General features: G+C 40.9%; 1 long non-coding RNA gene across 2 annotated transcripts; it reads left to right on the forward strand.

Moving 5' to 3' along the window:
- The first annotated feature begins 6 nt into the window (after positions 1-6).
- LOC127218514 (uncharacterized) lies at positions 7-11,149 on the forward strand. 2 transcript variants are annotated; one of them, XR_007834201.1, is made up of 5 exons: positions 7-933; positions 1,592-1,740; positions 1,831-1,908; positions 7,405-7,468; positions 10,470-11,149. It is a non-coding gene; the product is annotated as an uncharacterized LOC127218514 (long non-coding RNA). The 2 variants fall into 2 exon arrangements; XR_007834202.1 differs by having other exon boundaries at positions 7-927.
- The last annotated feature ends 12,117 nt before the right edge of the window (positions 11,150-23,266 follow it).

Here is a 23,266-nt window from a genome sequence, read left to right on the forward strand (position 1 = left end):
ATACTGAATATGTGATCTGGAAGTGTCTGAGTGCTTTTTCCAACAGGACTCAAAAATGATCTCTGTTCTATTGGATGCTTATTTGGTCAAAAGAAGTGTCCTCATCTTACTTGGGTATTGCTGAATAAAGTGTGAGTTTTTTTTTTTAATAAGCATTTGGAAGCATTAAAGTAGCAATGTTTAGGAAAATAAAAATACAGCTGTTACTTAACCACGTATATGGAATACCAAGGTCCAATATCTGGAAGTCAGTAGTGTGGCTTTTAAGGATACATCCTTTAGGGTAAAAAAGCATCAGTATATAAATAAGGAAGAATAAACAGGATGCTCATGCAGCTTTCTTTCAGTGGTAAGTAACAAGAAATAATCTGTGTATCCATCAGTAGAAGAATGTTTGAAAAAGTTTGTATATTCGAGTCTTTGGTATAAAAGATGCTATGATAGCATGCTACATTAAGTAGCATAATCCTATGACCTCATTTTTTTCCATGTATGTATGGGGTGACAAAGGAACGTTAAAATTAACTTTGTTTTTTTTTTTTTAATTATTTTGACGGCTGTGTATATTATGAGCTATTTAAGAGATAGACTAAAATCAAACATTAACATTATAATTGAAGTTTTGCTCTCTCTGTCCATGATTGCGTCTCACTCTTTGGTCTTCCCGTAAAGTAACTATTATTTTTAATTTAGTGACTATATTTACTTTTACCTCCTCCCCCCCCCCCCCCTGCACTGGCTATGGAACTCAGGGCCTTGTGATGCTAGGAAATCACATGATGCTACCACTGAACTATATCTATGTCTTCCCCCCCCCATTTTAAAGAATTATTTCTAATTGTGTATGTGTTTAGGTATATGCACATGAGTACAGTTGCCAGTGAAAGCCAGAAGAAACCATAGGATCCCTTGGAGCTGGAGTTACAGGTGGTTGTGAGTTCACCTTTTGAGACTTGTAACTCCCCTCTTTTTTTTTTTTTTTTTTTTCTTTCTTTCTTTTGAAAACAAGTCTTATGTAACTGAGGCTGTCCATGACTCTCACTCCCCATTTCTAGCTCCCAAGTGCTGGGATTACAGGTTTACACCACCATGCCCAAGCTTGTATTTCTTATTTCAAAACGTTACTGTGTTAACCCTGCCTGCTCTTGAAGTTGTAATATTTCTGCCTCAGCTCCCAAATAGCTGAGATTACAGACCCAACTTCTCCATTTCTCCATTGTTTTGGTGACATATGAAGTTGTAGCATGGTCAGTCTTTTGCAAAGTAGCACACAATCCCCTGTAACTCCAGTTCCAGGTGATCCAACTTGTCTTCTGACCTTGGGTACCAATTACATGATACACAAACATACATGTTTTGCCTGCATGTATGTCTGTGTGAAGGTGCCAGATCCCCTGGAACTGGAGTTACAGCTAACCAGGGCATGTACTTTGTAATTCTTTCTCTCCTACATCTTTGTATGTTTGAAAGTCAGGACAGGCATAATGTAACCTGTAAAAGGAACTCCAGTATATAGGCCATTACTGATGTGGTTGTAAGATATGTGGGGATTTGGCATGTTCTGAGTGCCCCCGACTATTCTGTCTTTTAGTACCTCTCTGCTCCTGGGTTGTGAAATTGCTTTCCTCCCTGATTATCTGACCCTCTCCATGTAAGTGGGATCTGATGACAAAAGAACTGTGGCTTGGATATTGCCTTTTTTTACCAACTGGAAGGTGCAGGCTGGAATTGAGTCAGTGGGTATGCCCTTTTTCCATGTCCTGTAATCCTGATATGCAGTTTGCTTTGAGAGAAACCTTGTTCAGTACAGAATGTTCTGGTGTATTGCAGGATGGCTGAATATATTTGAAGGTGGTTGCAGCTACTTCCCCTCTTGAAGCATATCTTCTTTGATCATGAAAACCTGAGGTAAAAGTCATGGGGTACCCATGCCATGTTGTTGTTGTTTGTTTGTTGCGACAGGGTTTCTCTGTGTAACTCTAGCTGTTCTGAAACTCACTGTCATCCAGGCTGGCCTTGCCTCCCAGGTGCTGGAATTAAGGGTGTGCCTGGCTAGAGCGACAGTTTTCAAGCTCTGAGCATTCAGAACATTCAGAACCCTCTATAAATTTTTAGCACAGCTAGTTAGTTTCTGTAAAATTACTGCTAGGACTTTTGGATTCCTTAGCTTCTGTAGTCAGTCTAGAGAGCATCATGCTTCATTAATGCCCTTTTTTGTTTTAGTTTTTCAGCATATAGATGATACTGAATGTATTTTGTTACACATTCATCATTTTGCTATTATAGCTTTATAATAATGATGGTTTTCCTACAGTTACATAAACGAGACATTACAAATTTTCATTTTATTTCAGTTTGTTTTGAACATATTAGTATATTGATTTTTCTTTTGAGACAGGATCTTATGTAACTCAGGCTGGCCCCAAACTCACCATGAAGTTGAGTCTGTCCTTGAACTCCTGATCCTCCTGTCTTCATTTCCCAAATTCTGAGGTTACAGATGTGCTCTGCTGCACACAGCTTTCACATTGATTTTTATTAGTGGCTTTGTATAGTACCGGTTTGAGTAAACAAGCTACTGTTTATTTGTTACCCTTTTTCATTCTTTGGGGTTTTCTTTTTCCTTTTTTCAACCTCCTCTCCCCAGTGTTAGGGATGGAACTCAGGATGGAACATGCTAGGAAACAATCTACCACTGAATAACATATCAGCCCTTAAAAAGTTTCTTTTGAGGTAGGGAATTTTCCTGCCTCAGCGTCTAGAGTAGCTAGGATTATAGAGATGTGCCACTGCACCTAAGTTGCCTTGGGATACTCAAGACAGTTGTGGACAGTTGTGTCTGTGGCTTCAGTTTTGATCAGTCTTCTGTGGTTTTTTGTTTTGTTTTCTCTCAGTCCCTCTTTTTTTTTTTTTTTTTTTTTTTTTTCAAACCTTATTGCATGGACTAGAACCACCCCTGTTCTAGACCAGCAGTAAGGGACTTCTTTGTTTTACTACTATCTCTTCTCTTTCCTTCCTCTCTCTCTCTCTCTCTCTCTCTCTCTCTCTCTCTCTCTCTCTCTCTTGCTCTTCCTTCCTTCCTTCTTTCTTTCTTTTTTTTTTTTTTTCTCAAGACAGGGTTTCTCTGTGTAGCCCTGGTTGTCCTGAAACTCTCCTGTAGATCAGGCTGGCTTTGAACTCAGAGCTTCACCTGCCTGTGCCTCCTGAGTGCTGAGACTAAAGTGTGGCACTACCTCCCGGTGTTTTATTAGACTCTTAAGTGAAATATTTCACACTTTGAGCATTGCTAACTTCTATGTGCATACCCTTGGTTATGGTAGCATTTCCTTCTATTCCTAATTATCTGATATATGTATGTATGTATAAATAATGTTTATTTTTATGTGCATTGCTATTTTGCCCTTATGTATGCCTGTGTGATGGTGCCCTGGAACTGGAGTTACAGATAATCGTGAGCCACCATATGGGTGCTGGCAATTGATTCTTGGTCCTATGGGAGAACAGACAGTGCTCTTAACCCCTAAGGCATCTCTCTAGCCGCTAGCTGAGAGTTTTTAAGGAAGATTTATTCAGTTACTTCTATGTATATTCGCATGAGTTTATGTACACCTCAGGCATGCATGTGCCTATGGAGACCAGCTGGTATCTGATTCCCCATTAATGAAGTTAGTAACACTGAGGAGATAGAAGCAGGAGAATCAGGAGTTCAAGAGTAGACTCAGCTACATGGTGAGTCTGAGACCAGCCTTAGTTACATAAGTCTCAAATCAAAGTCAGTGAACTCATGTGCTAGCAACAAAGCATTATAAATAGGAATTTTATAAAGTTTTCATTTATAGAACCACAGGAAAAGCATCACCACTACAGTGCTTCAATAGTAAAATGATGAATGTGTAACAAAGGGCAGTCAGCACCAGTTACAGCTGCTGGATATGGTTTCTGGGAACTGAAGCCCACTCCTCTGCAAGAACAGTAATCATTCTTAATCACCGAGCCATCTCTCCAGCTCCTCCTCTGACAGTTTTTCATCACTAGAAGTCCAATGTGCTATCCATTGTGTGACAGAGTCACATTCCTTTGACAGTTTTTATTCTGAAAGAACATTGGAAGGGGGCTGGGGAAATGGTTCATTGGTAAAATGCTTGTTGCATGAGTACCAGCAACTTGGGATTGATCTCCAAGGAGTACAAAAACACTGGGCATGGTGGCTGGCAACTGTAACTCCAGCTGTTGGGAGATGGTTGTCAGAGACAAGTGGATTATTGGAGCTCACTGGCCAGCCCAGCCAAATAATGAACTTGTCTCAAAAAACAAGGTTGAAAGTGATTGAAGATAACACTTGACTTCAACCTTTGACATTCACACTCACAAACGCACATACTATAAACATTTATACACACAAAAATCACACATACATGTATATAAATAAACAAATAGTGATTTTTTTTTTCAAATGATTTGTTGGTATGGTTGTGTTTCTTCTTTCAGCTGTTGATATGGTAAATTTATTTTACAAGAAAATTACAAACCAGGACTGGAGAGATGGCTTAGCAGTTCAGAGCATTGTCTATTCTTCCAGAAAACCCCAATTTAATTCCCAGAACCCACATGGCATCTGACAACTGTAAACTCAAGATCTGACACCCTCACACAGACCTACATGCAGGCAAAACACAAATGCACATAAAAGAACTTAAAGGAAAAAAAACAAAGCTACAAAACTGCTATGCAATTAGAGTCCTTTATTAGCCAGCAATGGAGAGCAAGCTCTTGCTCCAAAGAATTCTCAACACCGAAGCTCAAAGGTAGAACATTTGTTAAGGCAAAAATCACAATGATGTCATTGTCAGGTATGAGTCAAGGGAACCTGGTAACCTTTGTTTTGGTTATATAGTCAACAGATATTTTGGTTATTAATCTAGGGCATGGTCAGGGTCATGTTGCCAATGTGGACATGACTTTTCAGGGTGTTAGGGACTGAAAAGGTGCCTGAGCAAAGCAGAGTTAGGGGAAGATCAGAACAAGAGAGCATTACCAAAGACACTCGATCAGTACTTGGGATTAAATCAGTGGCTTGGAGCAGCCTATGCAAGCCCTCTACCAATGACCTATGTTCCCAATCCATTTTTTAAATTAATTAACTAATTTTTGAAGATAGAGTATCACTTTGTAGTCTACCCCTGAAGTCTCAACGCTTCTGCCTCAGCTTCCCAGTGTGAAGATTATAGGTATGTTCCACCATGCCTAGCTCATATGGATTTTTTTTAACAGTTCAACCTCCCTTGTGTTCTGGCAATAAACTTCATTTGCCTGTGGTATGATATACATACAGAGACACACGCATGCACACACACACACCGGCACACATACATGCATACATATATATGTTTTTTGAGACAAGAGTTTTTCTGTATAACAGCTCTGGCTGTCTTGGAACTCACTTTGTAGACCAGGCTGACCTCGAACTCAGAGATCCACCTGCCTCTGCTGGAGTTAAGGTGTGTATCACCACTGCCTGGCTTAGCATGTTGTCTCCAGCACTGGATTAGTAGATGCTGTCACGCTGTCTTAAAAAAAAAAAAAAAAATCCCAAGCTCTAATTCCTTTTGCACAGTATTTCATTTCATGTTCTGGTACAGGTTTTGTATCAAGAGCTACTGATCTGCATTTTTATTTTTCTTGACTTGCTTGCATTCTCTCTGGTTTTGGTATCTGGGCAAACTGAACCAATAGTTGAGAGGCAGCTTTTGCTTTTCATTTGTTTAGGTAAGCTGATATTTTTGTTGTGTGTTTTCTTCTGGCTTTAAAGACAAGAGTTTTACTGTGTAGCTCAAGGTGTTCTGGCAATCACCATATTGGATGATCACTAAACTTGCAGCTATCCTCTGGCTCAGCCTCCTAGATGCTGAGCTTGCAAATAAGAGCCACCATGCTTACCTGAAGAGCTGGTGTTTGAATGAAACCAAAGCCTGGTGATTTGCAGTTCACAGTGGAGCCTTTTTGTTAGGAACCTGGTTCCAACAGTAGACAAAACCTCCTGCTGATCTTTTTCTTTTAACCAAACTCTGATAATTTGTTTTCCAAAGAAGCACTTCCTTTGTCTTAATTTAGTAAACATTAACAATATCATTGCCTGTAGGATTCATTGGTCACACTTTGTGTTCTGTGTTCTGATAGCTAATCTGTAACTGCTGATGTTCATAAATTATTTTTTCTTTCTCTTGATAGTGGTCATTTTTTGCCTTCCTGCCCTGCAGCCAGAGCAAGGGCATTTCCTGGTTTCTGGTCAAGAACAAAACTCAGAGCTGTTGCTTTTAGGGTTCATGCCCTAAGCTGCTTGAGCATCTTCTAGCTCCTGTCCTCACCAACAGTCCCAGGCTTCCAGTGTAAGCTGTGTTCTCTCAAGTCATTTTCTGTTATTGAGGTTCCTGTTCCTTATATAATTCCTATCTGGTTACCTTGTATATCTGACTTTTTTTTTTTTTTCCTTTTGCTGAAACCTGGAAATTTCAGGTAATATGCGGCACTGGTTTATTTTATTGGAGGGTTTTTCTGAGATGAGGTCTTACTCTGTAGTACAGGCTAGCCTAGAAGTCACTAGTAGCTAAGGCTGCCTCGAACTCACAGCAGTCCTCTTGCTCAGCCTCCAGAATATGACCCACATCCTGCCCAATGTAGTGCTTTTGAGTACTGGTTCTTCCTGTCCTTTAAGTATGGTCTACTTTCTTCATGTAGTGATTTGACAGGACTTCAACTAATGTGTGTTTTACTTACACTGCATCCCTTAGGAGGGAACAGCATTGAAGTTAAGCTTAATCTCTGCTCTTGCTATCATATCTAACCATTAGTTTGTATTAGTTACAAGCTAATCTATTGTTTTTATCCCAAGCACTGTGTGTGTGTGTGTGTGTGTGTGTGTGTGTGTGTGTGTGTGTGTGTGTGTGTGTGTGTGGTATGCTCATTCATTTGGAGTTCAGAGGTTGACTCCAGGTGATTTCTTGTATGGGTGTCGTGCCTGAATGTATGTCATACCACTGTGGGCTTGGTGCCCCCTTGGATGCCAGAAGAGGAAACTGTATCTCCTGAAACTGGAGTTACAGGCAATTGTAAAACACCAAATTGGTGCTGGGAATGAACCTGGATCCTCTGGAAGATCAGCCAATGCTATTTATTGCTGAGCCTTCTCTCCAGCCCCCACCTTATGTTTTTGAGACAGGGTGTGGTAGTTTGAATGAGATGCCCCCCATAGTCACAGGTGTTTGAAAACTTAGTCCCTAGTTGATGGCATTGTTTGTAAAGTCTAAAGAGGAGCCATCTTGTTAGAGGAAGCATGTCATTGGAGGCAGGCTTGGAGGGTTTAAGATCTGCACCATTTTGACTTCTCTGTGTCCTGCTTCCTCTCAGCTGCTGCCCCAGCTGCCAGACCTGCTGCCTCCGGTCCACCATCATGGACTAACCTGCTGGAAATGTAAGCCCAAATAATCTCTTTCTTCTATAAATTGCCTTGGCCATGTTTTCTCACATTAGAAAAGTAATTTAATACACAGGGCTTCTCATTAAACCTGGAGCTGGTCACTTCAGGTATACTGGCTGGCCAGCAAGCCCGTGGAATCCCGCCTGTCTCTACCCAGTATGAAGCCATGCCCACCTTTTACAGATGTGCTTGGGATCTGAACTCAGGTCTTCATAGCAAGCACTTTGCTCATTGAACCCCTCCCATGGCTCTTGGTAAAACTGTCCCACAGGGTGATTCAAATAAATTTATGTTCTTCTGTCAAGGGAGTATTTGAAGCCTATAAAGGAGCCCAAGAATGGCCATTGCCAAATATGGTGCTCTGTTATGCCCACTATATTAAATGAGAGCAGAAGATACTAGAAAAGTATAATGGTCTGCTTATAAAGCCCAGACCTGCTGAGGAATATAATAATTACCTCTATCCCCTATTTTAACTTTCTTTTTTCCTTCAAGACAGGGTTTCTCTGTGTAGCCCTGGCTGCCCTGGAACTTACTCTGTAGACCAGGCTAGCCCTGAAATCAGAAGGCATGCACCATCATCCCTGGATCTTCCTTAGGTTTTCATTAAACTGATTTGTGTCACAGGGAAAAGACTTTGATAGCCCTTAGCTGAACATCATTGCCTTATTCTTAGGCTTCATTCAGTATTCCAAAGAAAACCATTCACAAGCAGTTAGTTGTCCATCTATAACTATGGTTCTGCACCTTCCTAATGTTGCTACCCTTCCATACAGTCTCTCATGCTATGGTGATCCCCAGCCACAAAATTCTTTTCACTTCTACTCCATAACTGTAATTTTGCTACTGCTGTGAATTGTAATGTAAATATTTTTGGAGGTAGAGGTTTGTTAACTGTGCCCCAATCCACTAGTTGAGAACCACTGGTCCACAGATGCAATAGAAAGTCCCAGCCCATTCCCTGTTCCTCTAAATTAAGTGAAGCCCCATAAATATCACTTTACTACTGCCCCTTAAACTGTATACCTCCCTCACTTTCCTGCTCCCCTGTGGAAAGTGGGGTATATGTAAGCTTCTGTAGACTCATGGATCATTTACCTTCCATGATTGCTTCCATGCGTATAACAAGTTTGCAGGCCTTTCCTCTTATTTGATCTGTTACTTCCTTATCGCAAGCTTTCATATAGGGCAGACTGAGTGATGAGTCAGCCTAGTTTTCTTTGCCAAACCGGCCCATGGGTCTTTATTCTTTAGGTCATGGCTTTCAGCTAGGTAGAACTTCCTGTTTAGTCCTCACTACCAACTTCTTTATTGTGATTGGGAGCATCCTTAGGCTTTTGCTTTCGCCTCGTTGTGCTCCAAATCAGTTTTCTTGAGGGTGCCTTTCTGGGCTTTGCCTTCCTGCATCCTGGGCTCAGTCTGCCCCATTACTCTGGACCTGAAGTCAGAGCAAGTGGCTTGCTTTTCTCAGTGTGATACCCTAGCTTTAGAGGGTGTTTGACAGGGAGTCATAGCCTCTTGTTTCCTAAATAATTATGTCACCCGAGGTGCCATGCTGTCTCTCAGAGGTCTTGTTCCATGTAACTGTCTTCACTCCTGCAGTATTCCTTAATTTTTCAGTGTTTTAATGACATTTGTCAACCTTGTGACTGGCAGAGAGTGTGCCTCATCTGCTTGATGTATTATGTCTTGGTCTTAGAAATGATGTTCCTGGATCTTATGGTGGTGCCCTACTCCATACCCTTGGACCCTGCAGCCTCCCCTAATTTTGAAATCAGTATTTATTTCTAGCTTTTCCCTGGGGCTTTTCTTGTCTATTTATCAGGGTTAGATAGCTTTCACACCGGGCCAGAGGCTATAGTGATTTTTGTCCTCTTACTGAATAAGGATTTGTTTTGTCAACAAGAAGTAGATCTTGGTAGTTTTTTTTGCAAGTCTCCCCAAACTGTTCTTGGTCCTGTGCCTCATGATGTGCGGGTCAAGGGTAACTCCTCAGAATTCTCAGCAGTCTTCTGTGCAGTGTGAACACATAAATGAAGAAAATCTCTGAAGAGTGAGCAAAACTCCTCAATTTTTGCAATTTTTATTCTTGTGCTTGTTAGCACACGTTCCTGCTAATGGGCCACTTCACTTGAAGTCCTAGTGAAGAGAGGATCAGCTCCCCTGGAACTCAAATGACAGGTGGCTGTGAGCAACTATGTGGGAGCTGGGAATGAACCCTGGTCCTCTGCAAGAGCAACAAATGCTCTTAACCACTGAGCCATCTCTCCAGCCCCTAATTACCAATTTATTATTTACAGTCTCTCCACTTTTTTCCCTTTGTGATAGCGTCTTATGCAGTCCAGCATTGAACTCCTTTATCTAAGACATACAAGAAGTCCTTGATGAAGTTTCTCAGGGTCTAACAAGAATCTAGGCCTGAGAGTGGAGAACTGACCCACAAGTTTAGAATGCTTGCTGCTTTTCCAGAGAATTCAGGTTTCGTTCCTCGCTGAGACCAGTTTTGGCAGGGGGTGAGGGTGGGTTTCAGGTCCCATACCCGTTCCTAGCACTCACAATTGCCTGTAACTCTAAATCCAAGAGTTCTAGGGATCCAACACACTCTTCGGGCCTCTGCAGACACCAGACACACACATGGTACATATGCATACATGTAGGCAAACCACTCATGTACATAAAATAAAAATTGAAAAAGAAAAAAAGAGCTTAGGATCAGGTAGGTGTTGATTCCTTGGCAGAAGTCACTCTCCAAAATAGAAGAGGCCTAAATCACTTGGCAGTGAGAAGGGGACTTTGACTCTTTGGGGGAAAGCAGCAGAGCTTTTCTGTCAATCATTCTTCCTGGGTTCGGTTGCTATAACAGAACTGACTGAATTTTAAAAACTGGAAGTGGTTATTGGAATTTTGGGACAAATGGTTTTAGAAGTCATCCTGAGTGACCGTGTCATGCAAGCTGTTACCATTTTACTAACCGTTTTGATTTTTACACCCATAGGTCCTTGTCTAGTCTGTCTGCTATCCAGATTTATCCAAACTGCCATGCAACACATGAACACTGGCCCTCTGATGTGTGAATTCACATTCCAGCCTTTGATTCAAAGACTGCTACCTGATAATGGTGTCTAAGTTCAGCAAGAAATGGCTAGAATGATCTAAGTGCCACCTAGCCTCTATCACTACCTGGTTTTCTATAAAATTGTCCTTCTGTTCCTTTTACAGAGAAGGAAGGGCTGAAAATATTATGTGATGTAAGCGAGGATTGTGTCCATCTCAGAAATGGGCCTTCCAGGTGACAAAGCCCTAAACAGAAAGCTGCAGCAAGGCAAGGGCATACTCAGTATCCCTGGTGCCTATGGCCTAGAAACCGCTGGGCACTGGTACACTGCATAAGTCATATACTCACAAGGCTCACTGCCCTAAGGAATTTTCCAGATGCTTTTTTTATCCTGAGATATGCTTGAGACTTACGAGGCATGTGGCTGAGCCCAAACTACAAAGTTTACAGTGCCTTTTAAGCCAATTTGGTAATGTCAACCAACTTGGGGCTTTTTTGTGGCACACTTCTCCATTACCATAGGACCTTCAAAGAATGCCCTTTCCTTTCCCTAGGTGGCCTAAAAAGCATTACCTCAGACCATACTGCGCCACTGGCTTGAATAAAGCTTTTGTCTGAAAGTTGTTCTGTCTCAGTGCCTCCTTTGACCCACAGTGATGGCATAGCCGAGCAATTGTTGAAATAAAACCAGTATAGTTTACTACATCAATTGACTATTCCTTTCCTTAAAAAACTTCTCTGTAGTATGCTATGTTTGAACTTTAATTGTTGTTACTGCTTTCATACCCTTCTCCTGTGCTATCAACTAAGTGAATGTAGTAGTTTAATTCTTTGTGATAAAAAGAATGTTAACAGTATCTTCACCAGGTACAAAAGCCACCTCAAGACACCTGTTCTTTTTCTTGTAAGAAATCAAACTCCTCATCAAATGAAGTTTGTTCATAAGATTGCAGCAATTCTGTAATATTTTTTTAGGATTTATTTTTCCGGGTGTGTGTGTCACACACATGTGTGTGCATGCATGTATGTGAGCCTATGCTTGCCAAAGCTGGGAGAATGGGTTAAGATCTCCTGGACCTGGGAGTTACAGGCAGTTGTGAGCTGCCATGTGGGCACAGGGAACCAAACCTGTGTCCTCTGTCAGAGCAGCTGGTGCTCTTACGTGCTGAGCCATCTCAGTGCCAACTTCTAGACTTATTTCCTAATTCTACTTGTGATATTTTTACCACATGAGGTTCCTTCCTTTATTAAAATCTTGACCCGTCCCCAATATCACCCATTAGGGTTGGAATAAATTTTTTCCAAACTCCTGTTAATTTTGATTTTTTTTTTTTCTATGCAGAGGTTGATAGAACACACTATGCAAGTGCTCTATCACTACACTACTGTCCTAAAGCCCCAGTGTTGCTATTTCAAACACTTCCAAGGAAAAGTAATACTGTTGTGCCTATGGTTTTCCTCAACCTCCAAGGAAATGACTCCTGACTGCAAAAGCAAAAGGTTTTTATTGCTAAGAACCAAACTTTGGCTGGGACCTCACTCTATCAGGAGAGTAAGGTGCCTGCTTACAATTGCGAAGCATTTTTAAAAGCGAAAAGGGAGGCTTGAGACTATTAGTCTTACTTCATGAGGTTTCCAAGGTTGCAGACATTTCATAGAGTACAAAGTTTCTTTACCAGGTCATCATGGATAGGCAAGATTGATTAGCTCACCTGCAAGGTTAAGAGGTTTTCTTATTTTTGTTCTTTTATCTCCTAAGAACAGCATGTGGCTCTGTACTCTGTAGTCAGGGAGTTATCTACTGGCAGAAATTCTTGTTCTCTCTAGTTTTCCCTGCTTGCCACACGCCCTAATTTTTGATTTTTCCACCACAATACATACAGCTATTGTTTGTAATTCAGTGGCAGAGTGCTTTACCAGCATGAATGAGGCCTTAGGTTCAATCCCCAGTAATGGCAAAATAAGAAATAAGAGAAATGTAATTCACAATTAAACTTGCTAGTTAAAATTACTCCTTCATTGAAACATGGGTGGAGAGATGGATATTGTTTTATTAGGCGGAAAGAAAATATCAAGCTAATTGCACATAATCGTCAGAGCTTTTGGGTGAATACACAGCCTTGGAAATTCAGGTTTGGATGGCAGGCACCTTTACCCACTGAACCATCTCACTGATTCCTGTATAGACCCTTTAACTTTGTCTTTCTGAACGCTTTTGTTTTTATGACTGGGCTTCATGATAATATTGTTTTGTCTAAAATATGCTTTATCTGCCAAAAGGAGCAGAACAGAAGAAAACTTGAAGGATAATTGAGGATCAAACGATCAATAATTTTATTCATACTATACAATGTGAAATAAGAGTTGCAGTAATTTTGTTTGCTTTAAGAAACAAGGTTTCTTGGTTTAACCCTGGCTGTTCCAGAACTCATTCTGTGCTGGGATTAAGGGCTTGCACCACCATGCTTGGCTACAGTAATTTTTTAATACTTAACTCCTTAAAGATACATTGAAATCTATGAGTTTAAAATTTAAAAAAACTTTTATGATAAAATGTACCACAAACAATTCAGAAGAAACTTACCTTGCATTGCATATAAACAACAAAGCCTTATGAATTATGGTCTTAAAGCATTAATAGGGAAATAGGTAACTAGGCAAAAGATATGACTAGATGCAAATTAGTGAAGAAAAAGGATACTGAGGGAAGGCAAGATGCAGTAGTAGTAGAGCATCTTCTCATCTGGACTGGGATAAAATTCAGCACACTAGGGTTGTGGGCGATAGTACCACTTTATGTGGTACTAGTGAGGCAATGAATCATCCCTTTCTTTTTGGAAAGATGTCTTAACTTCATGCAGGTAACCCTTCCCCCCAACTCCCCTTTGTGCTTGTTTGACCACATTTCTTGCCTGGGCTTCCCTGTAGTAGCTTTAATTTCTTTGTTTTTGGTGCATGTGAAGTAGAGACCCTTTGATTCTTCTTACATATTATTAATGTGTTCTTGTTTGTATAGTATTTCTACTTTGAGTTGGTTTGCTTAAGTTCACCTAATGACTAATAATCTCCAGCCTATGATATTTTTATAGTATACAACTTGTTTCCAAGTATTAAGGATATAAACAAAGTTTATCACAAGTTAAATAAAATAATTTGTGAAATTAGCATCTATTGGCTCTTGTAGCCATTGCCCTGGTTGTTTGTTGTTTCTATTGCTGCTGTTGAGACAAAAGTTTTGTGTATTCCAGGCTGGCCCCTAATTTGCATTCCTAGTGTAAATAAGGATGGCCTGGAACTTTTGATTTTCCTGACTTCCAAATGCTGAGGTGACAGACATAAACCACCACAGCCTTGCAAACTGTGATTTAGTATTGCAAGCAGAATATGCACATTATTACATTATGTAACAATAACATAAATAATTACCCTACCTCCTTGTTCATGTAATCTTTTTGAAATTAATTTTTTTTTTACTTAGCAAACAAAGCACTGGGTTTCATTACATTACTTGCACCCATATATGACATTACGTTTGGTTCTTTTTGGGAGGGTTGGAGACAAGGTCTGCCTACATAACCTTGGCTGTCCTGGATCTCACTTTGTAGACCAGACTGGCCTCAAAATCACAAAGATCCTGAATGTCTCTGCCTAGTGAATGCTGGGATAAAATCAAATAGCATGTATCTGGCTTAATAGTTCTACTTTGAATCTTTTCAGGACACTCCACACTGACTTCCATAGTGGCTGTATGAATAAGTACTCAACACCAATAGTGAATAAATGTTTCCCTTTTTCCTTCTTTCTTTTCCTTTTTTTAAATAATAGCCACACTCACTGGGGGTGAGATGGAATCAATCTCAAAATAGTTCTAATTTGCATTTCCCAGATGGTTTAGGATGATGAACAATTTCAAATATTGGCCATTTGCATTTTTGTGTGTGTTCAGTACATTAGTAGCTGTACAATTTGTGGGATTTTGAGAGGATTAGTTTTTGGAGTTCTTTATAAGAACTTATTAATCCCTAGTTGATGTGAACTTTTTGCCTAATGTACATTTGGCAAAGGCTCTTTTAAAAGCCCATTTTGCGGGGGCTGGAAAGATGGCTCAGTGATTAAGAGCACTGACAGCTCTTCCAGAGGACCTGGTTTCAATTCTCAGCACCCATATGGCTGCTAACATCTAACTGTAACCAGTTCCAGGAGACATGACACCCTCACACAGACACACATGCAAACAAAACACCATTGCTCATGAAATTAAATGAATAAATGGATTATTAAAAAATTAAAGGCCATTTTGTGGACTGTTCTATCATTCTTATGACAATATTAAATGTTTTAGATGGTATTTTGTTGTTATTTTTAAATTTAGTGTGCTTTTGTGCACACTGCTGTGACAGGTGTATGGACTTAGAGAACAACTTAATGGAATCACTTCTCTCCTCCCAGCTTTGTATGAGTTCAAGGGTGGCATACACATTATCTGCAGAGCCATCTCTATCTGCAGAGCCATCTCTCCAGCCCGGTCACATTGTCCTTACCGTAACATCATAGGCCTTAGAAAACACTGTTTTCATCTATCACAAACTGCAGAGAAAGGCATGTGTAGAGGAATAGCAGCAGGCATGTTACTGTAATGATGGAAGATCTCTGCCTTTCCACAGCGGTGATCATTTCACAAGTCTATGCATGTGGTAACACGCAGTGTTAACATGCTTGGATATTGCTCTTCATTTATGCGAATGTAATCCCATGAGGAAATCTGGGTTTTGTGCGCAAGCTGGCTGGCTATATTGTCTTATACTAGTAATTTCTAGCACACCATGTAAAAGTGGAAATCATCAGGATAAAGGAAAAAGTCTGAATATGAGAGACTAACAGTTTGCACGTAATAAGAAAAAAAATGGAAAGCTGAGCAACAACTTTAGCTCAGTGCTTGCTAGCCAAGCTGTTGCTTCTGTCCTCGGGTCCAGGTTAGGGGGTGGGGGAGCAGCAAAATAACAAAAAGATTAGTAAAGGAAACTGACAACAAGATGGGGCCCATTGCATAGGGGTGATTCCTAAATTCCATTTTAGAGGTAAAACAAAGAACAGAATTTATCATAAATAAAACAAACACTGAACTGAATGGAAAAACTGTTCCAACTTTGTATGTGATTTATGTGAAGACAACAACTCCAGTTTCTCATTATTAATTAAAACCATTTGCCAGGTGGAAAAATGAGGACACACACACACAAAAAAAAGAAGGATGTGTTGGTACACAGAAGATAAGTACACATTCTGATTCAAAAGTGAATGAAATCACAGAGGTGTGTATTAATGTTTTCACATGTATATTTCAAAACAAAAGTGCTAAAATAACTACAGTGATTTATGAAGGTATACATAAAAAAAAAGACTCAATTGTTATTTCACAGATCGACTATCATAAGAAGGAATGGAATAATATGTAGAAAATTAAGTTTTCAGCATCTTAAAATAGAGTATTATAAGTTTAAGTTGTTTTAAGGATACTTCATGTGTATTTCATAGTACAGACAAAAACTAAAGTAAGTAATGAAAAACTAAAAAGGAGACAAACATGGTAGTGAGAGAAGGAAGGAGGTCAACATACTAGCATCAATTTTCAAGTTATTCAGCAAAAAGAATAGCCAGGCATAATAGTGCTTTCCTATAATCCCATCACTGTAAATCCAAGGCCAGCCTGGTGGATACAGTGAGTTCCAGACTAGCCAGAGCTACATAGTGAGACCCTATCTCAAAAAAACAAGAAAAAGAATAAAGGAAGGGGGAGAGGGGGTCAGAGAGGAGTGTAATCCTTCCAAAATCATTCTATGTTGAGCAACATTACAGTTACATTGCTGTGTTACTTTTTCTGGGGTTGTGGAAACAAACATCTATTTACCCCAGACCGAACAGAAAAAAAAAAAAAAGGAAGGAAGGAAGGAAGGAAGGAAGGAAGAAAGAAAGAAAGAAAGAAAGAAAGGAAGGAAAGGATTCCAAATTTGAGGGGCACTGATGAGGGTTTATTTTCAGGAGTGTAGTTATTCCAGAGCAGTTAGGCAAGAAAAAGTGATGCCTGGCACCCAAATGGAAGATGGGATGTGTTGTTACCACTGCTTGTAGATGGCATAGCATTACATAACAGACCCAAAGCCTCCATCTAGAAAGTATTAGAACTCATAAAAATTCAGCAAAGCTGCATGATACAGTATCTGCATAAAATGTCACTTGTAGAAACTTTTTGCTGCTGCGGGTGGCGGGCTCCCCCTGAACATGTTGGCTGCAGCCTGGCTGCAGGTGGATCCTGTCCTGCTCTTGCTCTACACTTTCACCATCATCATTCTGCTGGTGGCAGACTGCAGTGAGACATTTGATCCAAGTGCCTTTGATTTGATGGAGATGCTTCAAACAGGCCCGGGTCCTACTCTGATGGCTGCCAGAGCCTCCACGTGGACTCTTGCAGATTCAGCAACCTGGCTAACTGTTTTGTCCTTTCTCTGTCCTCTATGGCCCTCAAATTATTGTTTTCCTGAGTGCAACTGGAGGACTCCTGGCTCTGGCCGCTGCTGTGTTCCAGATCATCTCCCTGATAATCTACACTGTGAAGGACGCACAGACCTTCAGCTTTTATCCTATGTCAGTAAAAGTTTATTAATGCCATTGATGCACAGGGAAGCATGGCAGGGCCTCTTTGGAAAGATAAGGCCCACATGGCAGAGTGAGGGTCCCCTATCATTTTAGAGGAAAGGAGAGGTACTACACCACATAACTGATGGACATACTTGCTGTCTCATCCTGGCTGGCAGTGTGGAAGAAGGGAGCCTGTTAGCCTGAGGGCTATAAACTGATTCAGCTATGAGGGTGGAGAGAGCAAGAATCTAGAAAAACAAGTTATTAGAAGAATGTTGTAAAGTAACATTACCCTGGCTAGCATTCCCTACTTCTGTTTCACTCAGATAGGTATAAGAATACCCTAAGAGGGCTCATTTTCAAAGGTGCATCAAGCTTAAATCCAGCTACAAATGAGCAGAAAACACTAGTCCCTACTAGGACCTGCTAATCCCTGCTAGTCTAGCTATTCCCTACCCCCAAACTCTACCTAACTACACCCATCACTACTTTTAGGTAAAAGTGTAAATGAATTCAATTACTCATAGCTACTTGCCTGCAAAGTTATGCATCTCATAAGCTTTCAAATAAACAAGACATAAAATGTAGAGATGAACCCATGCATAGCTAGCTTTTCATTGAGGAAAAAAATAAATGTGACACAAGGAAAAATAATACCTAGATGAAATGTTAAGATGGTTCCCTCCAGAGGAAAGGTCATGTGTTGGGGTGTATAAATTTCTTAATGCACGCAGCCCACCTGCCATTCCAGACTGATGCAAAGTCAAAAAGTAAACTGCTGTTTTCACTCCTCTGAGTCTCCAACACTCTTCTCCCCTTCCCCTTATTTTTGTTAGTTCTTTTTCCTACAATGTATTTTGATCCTATTCTTCCTCTGCTCCCCACGCTTTAGATCAATTCCCCCAAAACTACCCACCCAAATTTGTTCTGGTTAAACCCACCTTTAATCCCAACACTGCCCAGGCAGAGGCAGGATCTCAGTGAGTTCAAGACCAGCTTGGTCTACAGAGCGAGTTCCAGGACAGCCAGAGAGCTGTTACACAGAGAAACCCTGCTTGAAAACCAAACCAAAACAAAAAAATCAAACAAAACAAAAGAAACCCTTCAGTAGTCTTATTATAAAGTCAGGTGAAGGGGTGGGTACAGTGGATACAGTTGTCATCCTGGTAACTCCTTTCTCTGGACAAGAGCAACATCCTTATCAATAGGACCTGTTGTGGGGATTGTCCTGGCACTCACTCTGTAGACCAGTCTGACCTCGAACTCAGAGATCCACCTGCCTCTATCTCCAAAGTGCTGGGATTAAAGGTGTGTGCAGCCACTGCCTGACCAGTCTCAGAAATTTGAAGGAGGAAGTATCTGTGAGAAAGCAGTCTCTCCTCAATAGCCTTCAAGCCTGCTAACATCTGTCTAGCTAACCGATATTCTCCCTTCAAGAGTTGAGAATCTTAAAATGATTTAGATACGGACATAAAGTCAATCTAGCTGCTTTACCAGCTGGCATGGGAGTTGTAAAGGGGTTTAGAGTCAGCATTCCTGTTGACCTCCAGGCATTGGAGGATGATCGGGGGAATCCAGATAGATGGAATTAGATGGCCATAGGACCATCTGAATGTGGGTCAACTGTAAACAAGAGCAGATAAATTCACTACTAAGACTGTAACAGATTTAACCCATTTCTCTATGAAGATCCAGATACAATTAGGAAGCAACCAAAGGATGGTCCTGGTCAGTATCTGCATCTATGTCTTTGTGGAGGTAGCCATGATCATCCTGATTGGAGGTGATCTTTTCAGCTGCTGTCACCTAACTACAAGGATAACCTCCGTGGCAATAGCAAGCCCAGGTACTTCTATTTTCTGCCTGCTATGGCAGGGAGACTCTTGAGAGGAACCCTGTTGCCAGATGGAAACAGAGGAAGCTGTTCTCTAAAATATACAAAACTTATGATTTGACAGTGTTTGAATGATCAAAAATGGTGACGTCATGGCTGAAGAGAAGGCTCAGTGTGTTCTTACAGAGGACTCAAGTTCAAATCAAAGCACCCATTTCAGCTCCAAGGGATCCAACATTTCTGCCTTCTGTAGGGACCCAAACAAATGTACAATGTATTCACACGCATACATATACAAAATTATGAATGACTGAATGAATTTAAGGTGGTGAAATAAATTTTTAAATTCTTCTTAGTGTTATAATTTCATACCCTATGTTATGTGATGTTAAGAAGACTTGTTTTTGTTTGCTAGTTATAATATGCTATTATTAAATCGACATTTAGATGGCATTTGTAAAAGCATGTGAACATGAGTACCAAATGTGCCAAAATGTACCAAAAATGATGTTACTTTCTTTTAAAGTTTTGAATTATTTAAAGGAAAAAACTGGTTTCCTAAGTATGTATCAGTTGTGATAATTTCTAGTTAGTATTCTGAACAATCGCTACCTTGCAAAGTTCATGCTGACTTGCAATGACTTGTAGAAAAACGTTCTAACACGGTCAAAGTAAGTTGACATTTTTGTCACTGGCAAGATGCGTAGGTGAGAATGTGGGAACATGGACCTCTTTGACAGATCTGTGTCATTTGTATCTCTATAGACTAGGTAAGAACCTCGACTGATAGATGTGTTGAGGTTATACAGTAAGGTATTAAGAGGGCCTTTACTGCCAATAAAACCATCTTTTCTGAAAGTGAAAGGTTTCTTAAGCTTCTTAAACTCAGGAAGTAAATAGTTCCGTTGTCATTTACACTATTGTCTGGGAACAGTTAAAGCATCCCTCCCTGCTGGCTTCAGCCCATTTAGAAAACTCTGAAAATACAGGCATACTGTCTTTTGATCAAACCTGTACTTTCCAAATATTTTTTTTTTTTTTCAAGAACATTTGTCAACGCTGCACCAGGCAAGCCTTACCTGTCCTCACTATTTTTCTGGCACTATGTTCACTTTTCTTTGTATCATATTCTTAAATTCTCATGGTATTTAAAACTTTATCCTTCTGCCTACATGGTGTAAAGTCAGTTATTTTTGAAGTTACATTGTGATAGTTTTCAGTACCAGGAACTCTGTATGACTATGAACTTAATAAATGAACATGTGGCTGATGGTAATGTTGGCCTAGAATATTTACTTGTACAATGTCCATTTCTTTGTGCCTGCCGTACTGCGATTCTATTTTCAGTTTACATTGTGTAGCATGCACCATGCAGTCCTTGTCTTGTGGAGGGTGGTAGGAACAGTGCCTCCATAGCAGCCACACTGATCCTATCTGCTCCAGTATGCCACAGTGTCACAAACCAGGTTGTGATAGGGTATCATTGCCTGTTTAAAAAGTCTTCTTCCATTCAAGCTATTCAGGGACTAAGAGGTCCCTAGCATCATAGGTGCTTTTGTACTGGAATATTGTTAAGGGCTGCCCCCCACCCGAATGTTGGATCAAAGATTTTCCCTTTTCTATTAAAGAATAGGCGTACAGGGTGTCTTCTCTCATTTCTATCCAAGTCTGCTTCTCTTCCTCGCTTCTTAGTTCTTCCCAAGGGTTCCAAGTTTTTAAATCCCAGGAAGGACTCTTCAGCATGCACCTAACATGTACTTTCCTTTCAGTGCTACAGTTATAAGAAATGGTGAAACCGTCATACACCTTTAATCCCAGAATTTGGGATGCAGAGACAGCACCTCTGTGAATTCAAGGCTAGCCTGACCTACAGAGCAAGTTCCAGGACAGCCAGGATTGTTACACAGAGAAAGCCTGTCACAGAAACAAACCAACACCTCTATCTCATCCTTTCTTTTATCAAATATACTTGCCAAATCAGAAGCTAACATAGAAGATGTGTCTGCCTTTCCTGTATTTCCTCCTTTACACTAACAGGTTCCTGCTGGGCTACAATTCCTGCCTCAGAAGCTTTTCTTATACATAGCAGCGGCCAAGCAACCTCCATTCGTGCTAGCTGGTACTTTGAATCTTCCTGGCTAGTCTCAAAGACTAAAATTTACTCTAAATCTTTCACTGTTCTCAGAGCATCTCCATAGTCAAGCATTAACTTCTACTCATCAGGCAGGCCTGGCACCCAAAACCATAGAGAAGACTGCTTTCCAGGGATTCCTCTCACACTCCAACTCCCACTGACTCAGCCTTAGCTGAATATTTCACCACTCTTAGCAGAAACCATGCAACCATTGCCATAGCAACAAGGCACACTAACGTGCACCACATGGGCTTGGAGGCTCTGGTGGGGCTTGGAGGGTGAGGAAACTGCTGTATGAAATTCCCTCCTCTGATGAACCTCCACCTCCTCTAGCTTGTTCAATTTCCATTGCATGCTTTACTCTCTATAGATAGGACCATGCAATAGCCCCCACCCCACCCCCAACTTATCCTTGGTTCTGTCAAGTCCCTTTTGGGCCACAAGTTCGTTGTGACAAACTTTTCCTGGGGGAATGTAACACATATTTATCTGCTTAACCCAGAAAGGGAATACATGACAGAACAACGTGATGAGTGCCCCAAAGTCCAACTTGATGAAGCAGTTATGAGCTTTAATTGGGGTTTCTAACAGGAATGGGGGTGAGTGTTTAGTTACAGGTATTCCATCAAGAGCAGGGAATGACTCAGGAAGGATGCATCTCTGGAGCAATGCAGTACTTGCAGAAACTCATCTAGCTGCTAGACAGCTGGGCTTCTCAGTCTTCTTCAACAATTGTTTATGCTTCTGTAAAGCGGGGGATAAGTCTTTTGAGAGTCACGAAAGTTTTTATTTGTAAGGCACCCCCTTGAAGCCCTCTCCCTCCTGGAGGAGGAATTGTTTTAGTTCTTTGGAAACTGCTACAAAACATAGGAGCAAGTGGGAGTATGGTTGATGCAAGTGGGATTGTTGATTTGAGCTAGTAAACAATCTCCATGTCCTTCAGCCAGATCAGAGACGGATACCATAAGGCCACTCAGAATGAACATTCTTAAGGTCTTGTGATGTATTTATTAGTATGGCCAACTGAAGCACGCATTCTTGTGTAGCCAGAATGCTGGCCTTTGTGCTGACTCTCGCCACAAAGGCAGTCAATGGAATCTTCCAAGGTGTGCTTTACTCAAAGAGCCAGCAGTGTGAGAAGGTAGATCTACAAAACAAAAGTAAAACAAAAAACCCTGCTCAGCTCCTCATCCCTCCAGGGGAAGCTCTATAGGAGGAGGCAGGCAAAGGGGAAAGACTAGTCAGTCATTCCAGAGCTGTCTTGCCCTCTGGTCAGATGGCCAGCCACGTTTCTAAGTAATGCCTGGGCTTGTCTTGTTACCATCTCCCACATTTTTTTTCTCATTCTGTGGATTTCTGGGCTCAGGCACAAGGACAAACACCAAGTCTAGTTAGCTTTTGCTGATAACATATGGCAGGACAAGGCAGGGCAGGGGTTCCTCCACTTTGGGTTCTTGCTAAGGCCACTTTAGTCTGAAGTTGAATTTGATCTCCTTGATTGAGAATCCTGTGGAAATTTACCCAACTCTATTCTAGGAACCTGAGGTCAAGATGCCCCAGCTAGTTTGTCTTACCTTCAGTTAAACTTTCTGCTTGTGCAGACCTCTCCCTGCAGCTGCTGAGTGAGATACCAGGATGCAGATTTTGCTTTTAAAAGCTCCTTGCTCTAAATGCTTAGGGCTGCACTTATGTCCTAAATACCTGAGTGTGGCCCAGCTGGCAACCATGTGAAACACTTTAGGAGCATTATAGTCAATTCTAGTGATACCAGGGCAATGCTACTGCTTCTGCCCACTGGTTGGGGTGACTGGCATGCTACACTAGAGTACGAGGAAAGACTTCCCATTGGCTATGAACTGTGTCTGTGTCATCTCTGGGGTCATCCTTTGTAACAGTCAACTTGTATTCCTCCAGGGGCTTCTGTCCTAGGAGAAGGGAGTTAAGTCACAATAAATGGTTAACACTGTATATAATCTGAAGTGCCATGTGCCCTTACAATATAGAATATAAATTGTCTCACATTTGACCAAATCTGAAGGTTAGGCCTTAGATGCACAGTGGTGGCACAATGTGTGTCTTATTGTGAGGTTCACACGCCTTCAATTTAGTAATACAAGCCCCACAACTCAAAAC

Source organism: Phodopus roborovskii, unplaced genomic scaffold (genome assembly GCF_943737965.1).
Source record: "Phodopus roborovskii unplaced genomic scaffold, PHOROB, whole genome shotgun sequence".
NCBI lineage: Eukaryota > Metazoa > Chordata > Mammalia > Rodentia > Cricetidae > Phodopus > Phodopus roborovskii.